Consider the following 11,526-nt stretch of genomic DNA (forward strand, 5'->3'; position numbering starts at 1 on the left):
TTAGAACATTTATCTGGACTACATTATGGCAGTTCTTTATAAAACCCTTTGAATTAAAATGGGCTGCTCCTTTTTTTTACCCACTTTTTAGATAATTTATATTAAAAACATCTGTCTAGTGTGGGACCTGGCCCACAGTAGGTCCTTCACAAGCATTTGATTATTCAAGGGATGAATCTGTTTGAACAAGAACTATGGTCCCCCCTCAACCCTTCACTATATCCAAAAGTGAAAATAACATCCGTTAGGATTTCCTTTTCATTCCTTTTCTCTCTAGGGAACTGCTCTCCATCTTTCACATCTTGGCTGGATATCACCGTCTTTCTGGTGCCTGCACCCCCTCCCTTCCCAGGCAGGGCTCTAAGTTCTTCCTGCCCTTCTCCACCTCTATTATAGCCTGTCTCAGGCTTTTGTAATTGTTTGCACTACTGTCTCCTCGCTGGACTGTGAGGCACGTCAGGACACAACTGTGCCTTTTTCATCTCTATAACCACAGTGTAGGGCACAGGGCCTGGTCCACAGCAGGTTAATAAATGTGTGAATGTCAAAAGAATAAATAAAGCAGTTCAGTGTCCCTTATATAAACGCCAACTGAACATTTCTTCCTTGAATTCAGTAACAGGAAAGCTTGATATTTTCAATACATTTTTATTAAGTTCCTGCTTTATGCAAAATGCTTTCCTGATGTAACAGAGATCTGTTGTTCCTCAGGTGAGGGAGACAGACACATCTACAGGCATATTCAAGGTAATCTGGATTCTAATAGCAGGACAGGAAAAATGCTCAGGGGAGCCTGGGGGTAGAAGAGATTAATTCCAAAATGAAGATAAAGGAGGCTTATTGCTTGAGGTTGACTTTGAATGGACAGACAGATTTTTAACAGACAGATATGGGGATAGGAAACAGCCTTTCCCTGTCTGTGACTCTGAGGTTTCTGAGAGCATGAACTATATTCTCATCCTTGCACCCACAAATGCCTAGTATGGACCTGGCGTATGGTAACTTTTCAACAGATGCTTGTTGGAAAATAGAGTTTATGAGTCTAGGGGTAGATGAAAGAGTGGAAAGGATGGTTGAAACCAAACTGGGAAGGACACAGTTCTGTTTGTTTTGAGTAGCCATAGAGCATTCTTGAGTTGGGGAGGGATGAGATCAGATCAGATTATCTGTAAAGGATAACTTAGAAGGGAAAGAAATTGGAGACCAGGAAAGCAGCTAGAGGATATCTAAAAGGTACAGGTGAGAATCAATGAGGATGTGAATTAAGCAGTGGAACTTGAAGGGGCAAGGAAGGATGAGGTTCTCCTGGTTTTTGGTTTTTGGGTTTTGTCAAATTTGTCTATTTTGATTTTTTTTAACAATAGAATAAATAATTCTCTCAACAATTGCAGACATGTAAAACTGCTTGGTAGAATTCAGAAACGTCACGGTAATGGTGGTTTTCCTGATTCGTGTACAGTCTTCAATAATCCTATGGAGTTACTTGTATGAAGCTGCTGTCAAAGCAGTAAGACTGCATTTATGCATACATCATTTTCAGGACTGTTGGCGACCCGGGCATGTTTTCCCCAAGTAACCTTGCCTCTTCGTGGGATCTTTCATATGTAGGTGGTTTTTGAGTTGAGCCATGTCCAATAAAGCCGACTTAATAACCATGCTCTTCCATGCCTTCTTCTTTCTCTTGAACACTTGTGTTTCTCCTGGGCATGAGCTCTTGGCAAAGGGACTTCCCATTTTCCGGCTATCTCTTTTCATTTTTGTTAATCGTATTGGAAAGCACTTCAGCGTGGGCTGTCCCTCTCTCTTCAGCAGATACCCAGGTCCTGCTCCTTGTGGAGTCTTTTCATCATTCTTTTGTTTGGGGTTTCTCTCTTCATGCATCTTGATAACCTTTTTCATTTGTGTTTTCTCAGCATCGTGTTGTTTATGGCAGAGCTTAGCTTTTTGACCATCTTTTTGGCCTTCCTTGAACATTCACGAGCCTATCTGACCCTCTTTCTTTACCTTTTTCCCATGGTAATCCAAACACTACCCATAGCATTTATGGTGTAATTCAATATATTCATTTTGTGGCATGGGGATGGCCACCAGGTACAGGACGGGATGTGAAACAGCTTTCAATTTTCGGGTGTCAGAGACCCAGGAGCTGACTCCAGGCCACCTGCAACAGGAAAGGGCAGGATCTTCTGGTTTCAAATTGACATTTCTGCTTACTTTCTTTAAAAAATCACAGAAGCGCTAAGAAGGACTAGAATAAAATATGCATTCCGTCACTGGTAAAACTAAGAAAACATACATAATCCCAAGCCACAATATACAAATAAGACAAAAACTATATGAGATGTTGGGAATTGATTTAGCAGAGCAGAGAAAGCTTAAAACAAATAAACTTAAGTGTCTGTGGATATGTATATTAGTGAGAAGCAATCCTATTCACTCTGAAGAACCCAGAAGAGATGAAAATCCCAGAGGTACCAGGTGCAAGGAAGGCGGACGTGTGTTGTGATTGAACAGCGGAATATGCTGAACATCTGCAGAAGGATCAGTTAGAGCCCCAGGACCCAACCCTGCCTGGCCACGTGACTACCCCTCTCTCACTTTGGTGGGAGAGAAGAGACTTATTCTTGAGAGCAATTGAACCAGAGGGCCTCTGAGTACAGAGATACCAGGACTGGCAGAGGGCCTGGGGGAGGTGGCCAACTGAAAAGACAGGAAATATATGAAAGGCTGCATCCTGAATAGTGAGGCACTCAGTCCCCTTCCCACGCTCAGAATACCCTCTGGGCACAGCTGCCTCACTTACACCTTCAGGAGAGGAGAGGGGATTGTCCTTCTCTGGAGAATCTCGGTGGCCCTGGCAGAGGGGGTAGGTACACACACACACACACACACACACGCACACGTATTTCCCCAAGGAAAAAACATCCAGTCCACAGGTTGAACTCCAGTAGTCATCAAGCTGGCCCAATCAAAGAAGACTTCCAATCAGTCTTCCAATCATTTTAGTCTTAAAAATGAACAAAAGGGGGGTGCCTGGGTGGCTCAGTTGTTAAGTGTCTTCAGTTCAGGTCATGACCCCACATCAAGCTCTCTGCTCAGTGGAGAGTCTGCTTCTTCCTCTTCCTCTGTGCTCTCTCTCTCTCTCTTGCTCTCACTCTCTCTCAAGTAAGTAAATATAATATTTAAAAAAATGAACAGAAGGTAGGGGCGCCTGGGTGGCTCAGTCTGTTAAGTATCCGACTCTTGATTTCGTCTCAGATCGTGATCTCAGGGTTGTGAAAGTGAGCCCCCTGTCGGGCTCTGTGACCAGAGGGGAGTCTGCTTGAGATTCTTCCTCTTCCTCTGCCCCTCCCCCTGCTCTCTCTCTCTCTCAAATAAATAAAGAAATCTTCTTTAAAAAATGAACAGAAGGAAAATGGTCTAGATTTTTGAGAAAGGCCTAAACATAAAAAGCAAAGAGAAAAGAAAAAACTAGGAGAAGAAAACTAATTTTAAAGAAAGCAATAATTAGCATCCTCAGAGAAACAAGGATGCTATAAAAAAGGTACAATAAGAGAATAAGAGAATAAGAAAAAGCTCTTGCAAATTAGCAATATAACTAAAATTAAAAATTCAAAAGAAGAATTGGAAGATTAAGTTGGAGAAATCCCATTGAAAGTAGAACACAGACAAAGATATGAATAATAATATGGAAAAGATAAGGAAATTGGAGAATTCTACCTCTACTAGCAAATCAACAGAGGTCGTAGAAATATGGAACGCAGAAAATGGATAAAGCAAAGAAATAATTTGATGATATTTTGGAAAACCAAAGTACTAAGGTATCAATTTAAAAGTCCAAAAAGTGTTCTTCCCAAAACAAACCTTTTAAAAGGCTGCACCAAGACATATCCTCATGAAATCTCAGTACACCAAGGATAAAGAATTAATAGAAAAATGTTTCAGACAAAAAAACAGGTTACGTACAAAAGTTTAGTAATTAGCAGCTAGCTACCCTAGAAGCTAGAAGAGAGGGGAGAACTACACTCAGTATTACAAAGAAAAATTATTTCCACTTTAGGGATATACAGTTACTCAAACTATCATGATGTGTGATGATAGAATAAAGATATTTTAGAATTACAAAAATCTCAACAAACCTAACTCCACTGTATCATGTCTGAAGAAGCTGCTAGGCAATATGCTCTACCAAACAAGAAAAGAGGAAGCATGAGGTCCAAGAAAGGGAAGAAGTGAAGGGAATGTCCAGGTTAGTGGTAAAGGGAAGTCTCAGAATAAGAGGTGTGTAGCTGACCTGGACAGTAAACAGTTCACAGAACAGGAAGACTTAAGGTTCCAGGAGACAACTCCCTTGGGCTGGGGGTGCAGGAAAGAGAAGTGGGGGGGGGGATACAAATGATAGCAAACTGCATTTAAGAAGTTGTTGGAGGAAATAAGGAAATTAAGCCAGTCATTGATACATAAAATACTAAGAAGATGGGGAAAAAAGAAAGAAAGAAAGAAAGAAAGAAAGAAAGAAAGAAAGAAAGAAAGCAAGCTATTAACCACATGAAAAACTAAAGTTGAACAGGGAAGTGGAAAAAAAAGAAGGCAACTATTAACTATGTGAAAAAACAAAGTTGAACAAGGAAGCAGCCGCTATAATAGTACACTACATGACACAGTAGTAAACAGCTTTTATGTGGTTCTAATAACGTAGATATTGAATACTGATCGAAATGAAATTGTGACATAACTATACAGATAAAAAGACAAAAGAGGAGAAGTCATATAGAGGAGTTTGAGAGAGCTAAGTAATCATTCGTTATCAGGGGGCATCAATACGTAATAACTGATATCGGAGAATCAAGAAAAAGCAGTACAATCTTATTTAGATTCATAAAGGCAAATACTAGCAGAAAGGGCTAAAAGAATTGACTGGTTACAACGTGACTATTCTACTATATAGGGTGGTTGTGCATTTCACAACTCACAGATATCCCCAAATAAATGATATCCCCAAAATTGAGTTTTGCACAATCTGCCCAGCCTTACGCAACAGTTCTGCCTCTTGGGAGCGGGACCAGCACTGGGTCAGGCTGATGTGAGAAGAGGACTGCTCTATCTATGATGTTACAAACACTTTAGCCCTATTTGCTTTTTTTTCTTTTAAAATTATGTGTTTAATTTTTAAAAATCTAAAATAAAAAAGAGAGACAAGTATAGATTTGAGTACAGATTTGAGACATACTTCTGAAAAAGCTCATTGGGATTTGGCAGCCTCTGAGGGATAGGCAGATAAAGAGGAGACAGTACAGATTGTGGAGAATAATCAGTTAAACAGGGAGGAGGAAAGAAAAGGAATTTATTATGCTAGACGGCAAAGGAAAGAGTTACCACAGGAGTAATGGCCAACAGTGCCACATGCTGGTGAGGGGGAATTACAAGGTCTCTGGCATCAGAAGTCCTGGCCCGGAGTCTAACCCAGCTCCGCTACCCTCCAAGGGGCTGTTTCCTCGCCTAAAAAAAGATGATGACGATACTAACCTCACAGTACCCTTTTACTGCTGCTTTCATGAAATACAGAGTGACAAGCTTGCTGGAGTAAGAAATGCTTTCCAGCGCCCAGTTACCATCTTGGTGATAACCCTCTTCAAACTAATCAAAGTATTATCTGGGGGAAAGGGCTATGCTACTGAAAATTAATTTTATTTTCAAAGTTATATGAATTATTTCCAAGGTCCCTGGGAAGATGTTTTTCTTTTAAATTTGACAGGTCAGGCTCCACTTCCTTGAAGTTGGGATTTCTGAGAAGACTCTCATGGAAATTCTCTGGCCCTGAGGACTAGGTATAGGGGACAGGGTAAGCAAACCAATCTCCTTCCCACTGCAGGACCCCAGCTGCAAGAGGAGCTTCCCCTCCCCTGAAACTAGACACAGAACAGGAGCATGCACGTGGTACTGTCTCAACTCAGTCCAGGCCTGGCTTTCAGAGAAGACAGATTGGATCTTGAGCCTGAAGGCATTGAGCCTAGAGCCTGAAACAGGGAAGGAGCAAGAAATATCTGGGAGGAGGAAAAAGCTGGAATGGAGGGTTGTTCCAAAATCACCCAAATCCCTATCTTCTAGCTTCACGAAGGAGGTCCCCTTACCATGAGTAGACCCTGTCAAACCACAGGCTGTTGAGGAAGCCCGCCCAACCTGACTCTCTTCTGGTATCTGTCAGCCCCAAGGGAATGCCACCTGCTTCGCCTGCTGTTGGGCGTCATGGAATTCAAAAGCAGCATAAAAACCAAGACAGTTTTATAGGGGAGCCTGGGTGGTGCAGTTGTTAAGCGTCTGCCTTTGGCTCAGGGTGTGATCCTGGGCATTCTGGGATCGAGCCCCGCATCGGGCTCCCTGCTACACAGGGAGCCTGCTTCTTCCTCTCCCACTCCCCCTGCTTGTGCTCCGTCTCTTGCTGGCTGTCTCTCTCTCTGTCAAATAAATAAATAAATAAATAAATAAATAAATAAATAAATAAATAATCTAAAAAAAAAAAGACAGTTTTATAGAGCATACTCTATGCCAGGTACTGTTTCCAGCACTTTACTTATATTAACTTTTGTATAGATGAGGAAAATGAGGTACAAAGAGGTTAAACAACTAGTCGGATACTAAAGACAGGTCAAATATTAGAGGCAGGCCCCCACGAACACTAGACTCTCCAGCATAGCTTCACGATCCTCAGCAACCAGTTGAGAAGCAAAGTTCCTCCCCTCCTCAAACACCTGCAATGACTCCCACTGACTTTTGGATAGAGTATCCAGGGTTCTTGGTATTCAAGGTTCTTTATAATGCCTTCATGCCTTTCTAATGTCATCTACATTCAATCTAGCCACAAACCCAATGTGCGTGCTACACTGAGCTTCTCCCTCTTCTGAACTGCCTGAATTCTCACACCTTCGGGCTTTGGCCATTCCTTCGTCCTAAAGTGCAGAGTAGCAGAGTGAGAGCAAAGAGATGGGATGTGGAATTAAACTGATCTGTAGCTGTTTAGTCTCTTTCCAGTCGTGGCAGAAATTGCTAGTTGTCTTCTGGATATCCACTCTCCGCGTAACTAGAAATAACAGAACCTGATTTTTGGATGGGCTCATTCTTATCTTTTTTTAATTATGTTCAGTTAGCCAACATACAGTACATCATTAGTTTTTGATGTAGTGTTCAACAATTCATTAGTTACATATAACACCTGACACATTATTATCTAAGACTGTTTGATCATTTGACTTTTAGCCAATGATATCTAGGTGAAAATGTTGTGTGGAATCTCTGGAGGTTTCATATGTTGGAATAGTTGCCGTTTCTTTCTCCTTCCTCCATCCTGCTTCTTAGAGCATAGGTGTGATATCTGGAGCTCTAGCAGCCATCTTGCACCACAGAAATGAGAACCACATACCAGGGATGATGGAGCAGAGAGCCTAAAAAATCCTGGGTCTATGGGGACCATGCAATGGTCACATCAGCGCTGGATTACCTGCCTTTGGACTTCCGTCTCATTTAAGTTTCTATTTTTCAGATATTTGTTACTGGTAGTTAATCCTACCCTTAAGTGATATTCCAGCTGGCAATGTTTACTTTTCTGGGTCTAAACCTCAGCAGTGAAATGGAAAGAATTATACTTATACCACTTGGTAGTGGTGGAAAATAAATGACATAACATGAACAAAATGCTATATTTGCTGGCAGGCTAGGGAGAGATATTTTTGGGAAGGGGAGCATTTCAGGATTGAGCAAGTCATGCCACAGCTGTTCCAACCTACTTGCCTGAGTCAAGCCCTCTGAATTATACTTCACCCCGTCACTGGGTGGCTTCATGCTTGAGTAAGGAGTCAGTGGACCAGATGACCTTTCGAAGACATTCAAAATTTAAATAGAGCAGAAGAAGTCTCTCTACATTTACTCTTGTCTATGTCTATGGACAATCCTGGTGGAGTATGGCTCCCTTTCTTTAGCTACCATGTGAAGACCATGCCATTTCTCTCTAGGAACATTCCAGCCATCATAAATCTGCATACATAGCCTCTCTGTCTTTCTTCTCCCCTGCTTCTCTCTCTTTCTTTGTCTTCTCTTTGTCCCTATCTCTGCCTCTCTCTGTAGGATTAAGAGAGGGATGTAAGAGACAGCAAAGGAATGAAGCAGAGTGAGGCTCTTAGGGACGGTGGGCTCAAGAACTTCTAAACCGCCGGAACCCAAACTGGTTAAACAGACCATCTCTGGGGGTTTAACCACAGTAGATCACTTGCTCTGTTTTTTAGGGGGGTGGGGAAGGGGCAGAGAGAGAACCCCAGGCAGGCTCCACACACAGCATGGAGCCTGATGTGGGGCTCCATCCCATAACCCCAAGACCATGACCTGAGCTGAAATCAAGAGTTGGATACCCAGGAGCCCCCACTTTCTCTTTTTAAAGGTTCCAAGCACTTTCAAAATTTGATGTCTCATGTCAATTTCTTCCTTTGACTGAGTGCCCCCTTCTCCTGGTTTGCTTGACAAACTTCTGCTCTTTCCTTAAAGATTCAGCTTAAATGTCACCTTCTCTGAGAAGCATTTTCTGGCCCAGTTAGACAATAAACCATATGGAGGCAAGATTGGCATCTTGTCATGAAAGCGAGTAACCTTCCTAGATGTGTGTCTGAAGAGAAGGTTGCTCTAAGTTTGTTAGAAGATGAGCCACGGGAACATCTGTGGAGATGGTCACAACATCCCCATACTAACAAGAAGCAATCTGGGGTCCAAATGAGCCGCCAGTGAATGATCAAGGACTTAGTGCCATTGAGCATGGCCAATGATAAATTTAGCGGAGAGGAAAGGAAAAAAAAAAAAAAGCAGGTGTAACTCCAGCCCTAGCCTTAACCATTCTCAATAGGACATTCAGAGAACCTTTCACTTTGCTCAGTGAACTCATCTTGGTGCATCCTTCAAGATAAACTGATGACAGTGGTCCCACCTGATCCTCAGGGCATAGACCCCAAGACCCCCAGTGGGCGCCTGACCCTGCAGGTGGTACCAAACCCTACATACACTATGCTCCCTCTTATACATACGCACCTATGATAAAGTTGAATTTATGAATTAGGCACAGTAAGAGATTAACAACCGTAACTAAGAATAAAACAGAACAATTCTCACAATACACTGTAATAGAAGTTACGTGAACGTGGTCTCTCAAAACATCCTCCTTCTTCTCGTGGTAATGTGAGTTGATAAAATCCCTGTGTGATGAGATGAAGTGGGGAATGATGTAGGTGTTGTGACGTAGCGTTAAGCTACTACTGACCTGACCGCAGGTCACAAGGATTATCTGCTTCCGGACTGCAATGACTGCAAGGAACTGAGACTGTGGAAAGCAAAACCTCAGAAAGCGGGGGACTCCTGTAAAACGTACGAGCCTCAGGAACTGAAGAATTCGCTTGCCGCCTGTGGTTGGTAAGTGGTTGCAGTTAAATGCTAGAGGATTGCTGCCAAAACCAGTGACTCCTGCTGTAGCACAGGTGACCTTCTTTTACTCTGTAATTAGACATTAGAGATAATCATCTAGGAAGGGTACGCCTAATTCATGATATTAATGCTGCTTAAAATGTTTTAATTGCGGTAACATGTGCATAACATAAAATGTGCCTCCTTCACCATTTTGAAGTGTTCACTGCTGTAGTATTAAGTACATTCACGCAGTGGTGCAAACATCACTGCTATCCATTTCCAGAACTCTTTTCATCTTGGGAAACTAAGATCCGTACCCATTAAACAGTAACTTCGCATTCCCTGCCCCCCGTCCCCCGCCACTGGCAACGCCTTTCTATTTTCTGTCCCTGTGAATTTGATCACCTGGTACTCCAGACAAGGGGTGTCGCACAGTGTTTGTCCTTTTGAGACTGGCTTATTTCACTTGGCATAATGTCCTCAACGTTCATCCATATTGTAGTTTGTATCAGAATTCCCTTCCTTTTTAAGGCTGAATAAAGTTCCTTCATCTGCATAGACCACATTCTGTTCATCCACTCATCCTTGGATGGACACTTGGGTTGCTTCCAATGTTTTGGCTTATTGTGAATCATGCCGTGAAGAACATGGCGTACCGGTAACTCTTTGAGATCCTGCTTTCAATTTTTCTGGATATACACCCGGAAGTGAAATTTCTAGATCATATGGTAATTCTAACTTTAGTTTTTTGAGGAACCATCATACTGTTTTCTATAACGTCTGCACCATTTTACATTCCCACCAACATGGCACAGGGCTCCAATTTCTTCAAATCCTCCCCAACACTGGTTTTCCTCCCTTCCTCCCTTCCTCCCTCCCTTCCTTCCTTCTTCCCTTTCTTTCATTTTGGTAGCAGTCATCCTAATGAGTATGAATGAGGTGATATCACTTTGACTTGAATTTCCCTAGGTACTAGTGATCTTAAGTATCATTTTTGCCATTTTAACATAAGAAACCATTATCTTTACATTCTCTCTTTTGTAATAGGGATGTGTGAGTAATCACACCAGTGTTATCAAAACACTGGTATGCAATTTTTTTTAAAAAAGTCCAAAACACATCCCTGTTTATCTCACTCTGCTTGGATGACGCTATCAGATCCAACAAAATCACATCTAACGCCTCTAACTCTTAGAGCAGTGAAAGGCTTGTTTTGCACAAGCCTCAAAAACCAGGGGTTAAAGTCAAGATCATGTAACTTTTCTCCTAACCAATTCCTGTTCATGGAGGCCCACTTGGATGCTCTTCTGTGGCTTTGAGTTTTTTTAGGTAATGAGAAGTCTAAGATAAGTTCATTTGAAAAATTCCTGGATGGCCTTTTCTGATTTCCGCTTTACATGTTTTTTTCCCTGTCAGGCAAGGCACCGGGAGGGTAAGTCCTACATTCGCTAGAACAGAGTATGAATAAATCATTTTAAAGTAACAGCAATCCATTCAGAGCAGATAAGAGGAGAAACCTCTCCTCTGAGGCATCCAAGGTTTGAAAGATGCTTTGATAGTAATAGCTCAAATGCAGCTAGGAAAAACCTGGTGCATGTATGCCAGTCCCCGACCTTCCCCAGCATAATCACAAGTACAGATGGGCTCCAGGGAAGCTCTGCAAAGGTAAGTGAGCGGTACCATGTGTACTTTTTACTCAGACCACAGAAAAAAGGGCTAATCACAATATAGAATATACACTAGAGATAGAAAAATAAGTTCGCCTGAGATGTATTCCGTGAACTACCACTTAACACCACCGTTTTTCAAGGAAAGTCTGTTTGGCAAGGATTTTTTTAAAATTTAGATTAATAAATCTATCTCTGAAAGAACTGTCCATGGGAAGCCATTCATTCTCGAAAATCTTGAAACAAGATCTCACTGGCGTCACTGCCAATCCTGGCATTTAGGTCTCTACAGATGCTATTTGAGCCTGGAGAATAAACACATATTATCACCAAGAGAAGACTGCTTGAAGAGACAGGGCAGCGTGGACAGGAAGACAGAGCGTCTTCATCTTCTCAGGGAAATGAATCAAGGCCAGATGAA

General features: G+C 42.0%; 1 pseudogene; it reads right to left on the minus strand.

Moving 5' to 3' along the window:
* Positions 1-1,499: 1,499 nt before the first annotated feature.
* On the minus strand, positions 1,500-2,076 carry LOC109491052 (annotated as a pseudogene).
* Between the last annotated feature and the right edge of the window lie 9,450 nt (positions 2,077-11,526).

Source organism: Ailuropoda melanoleuca, chromosome 2 (assembly GCF_002007445.2).
Source record: "Ailuropoda melanoleuca isolate Jingjing chromosome 2, ASM200744v2, whole genome shotgun sequence".
NCBI classification, from domain to species: domain Eukaryota; kingdom Metazoa; phylum Chordata; class Mammalia; order Carnivora; family Ursidae; genus Ailuropoda; species Ailuropoda melanoleuca.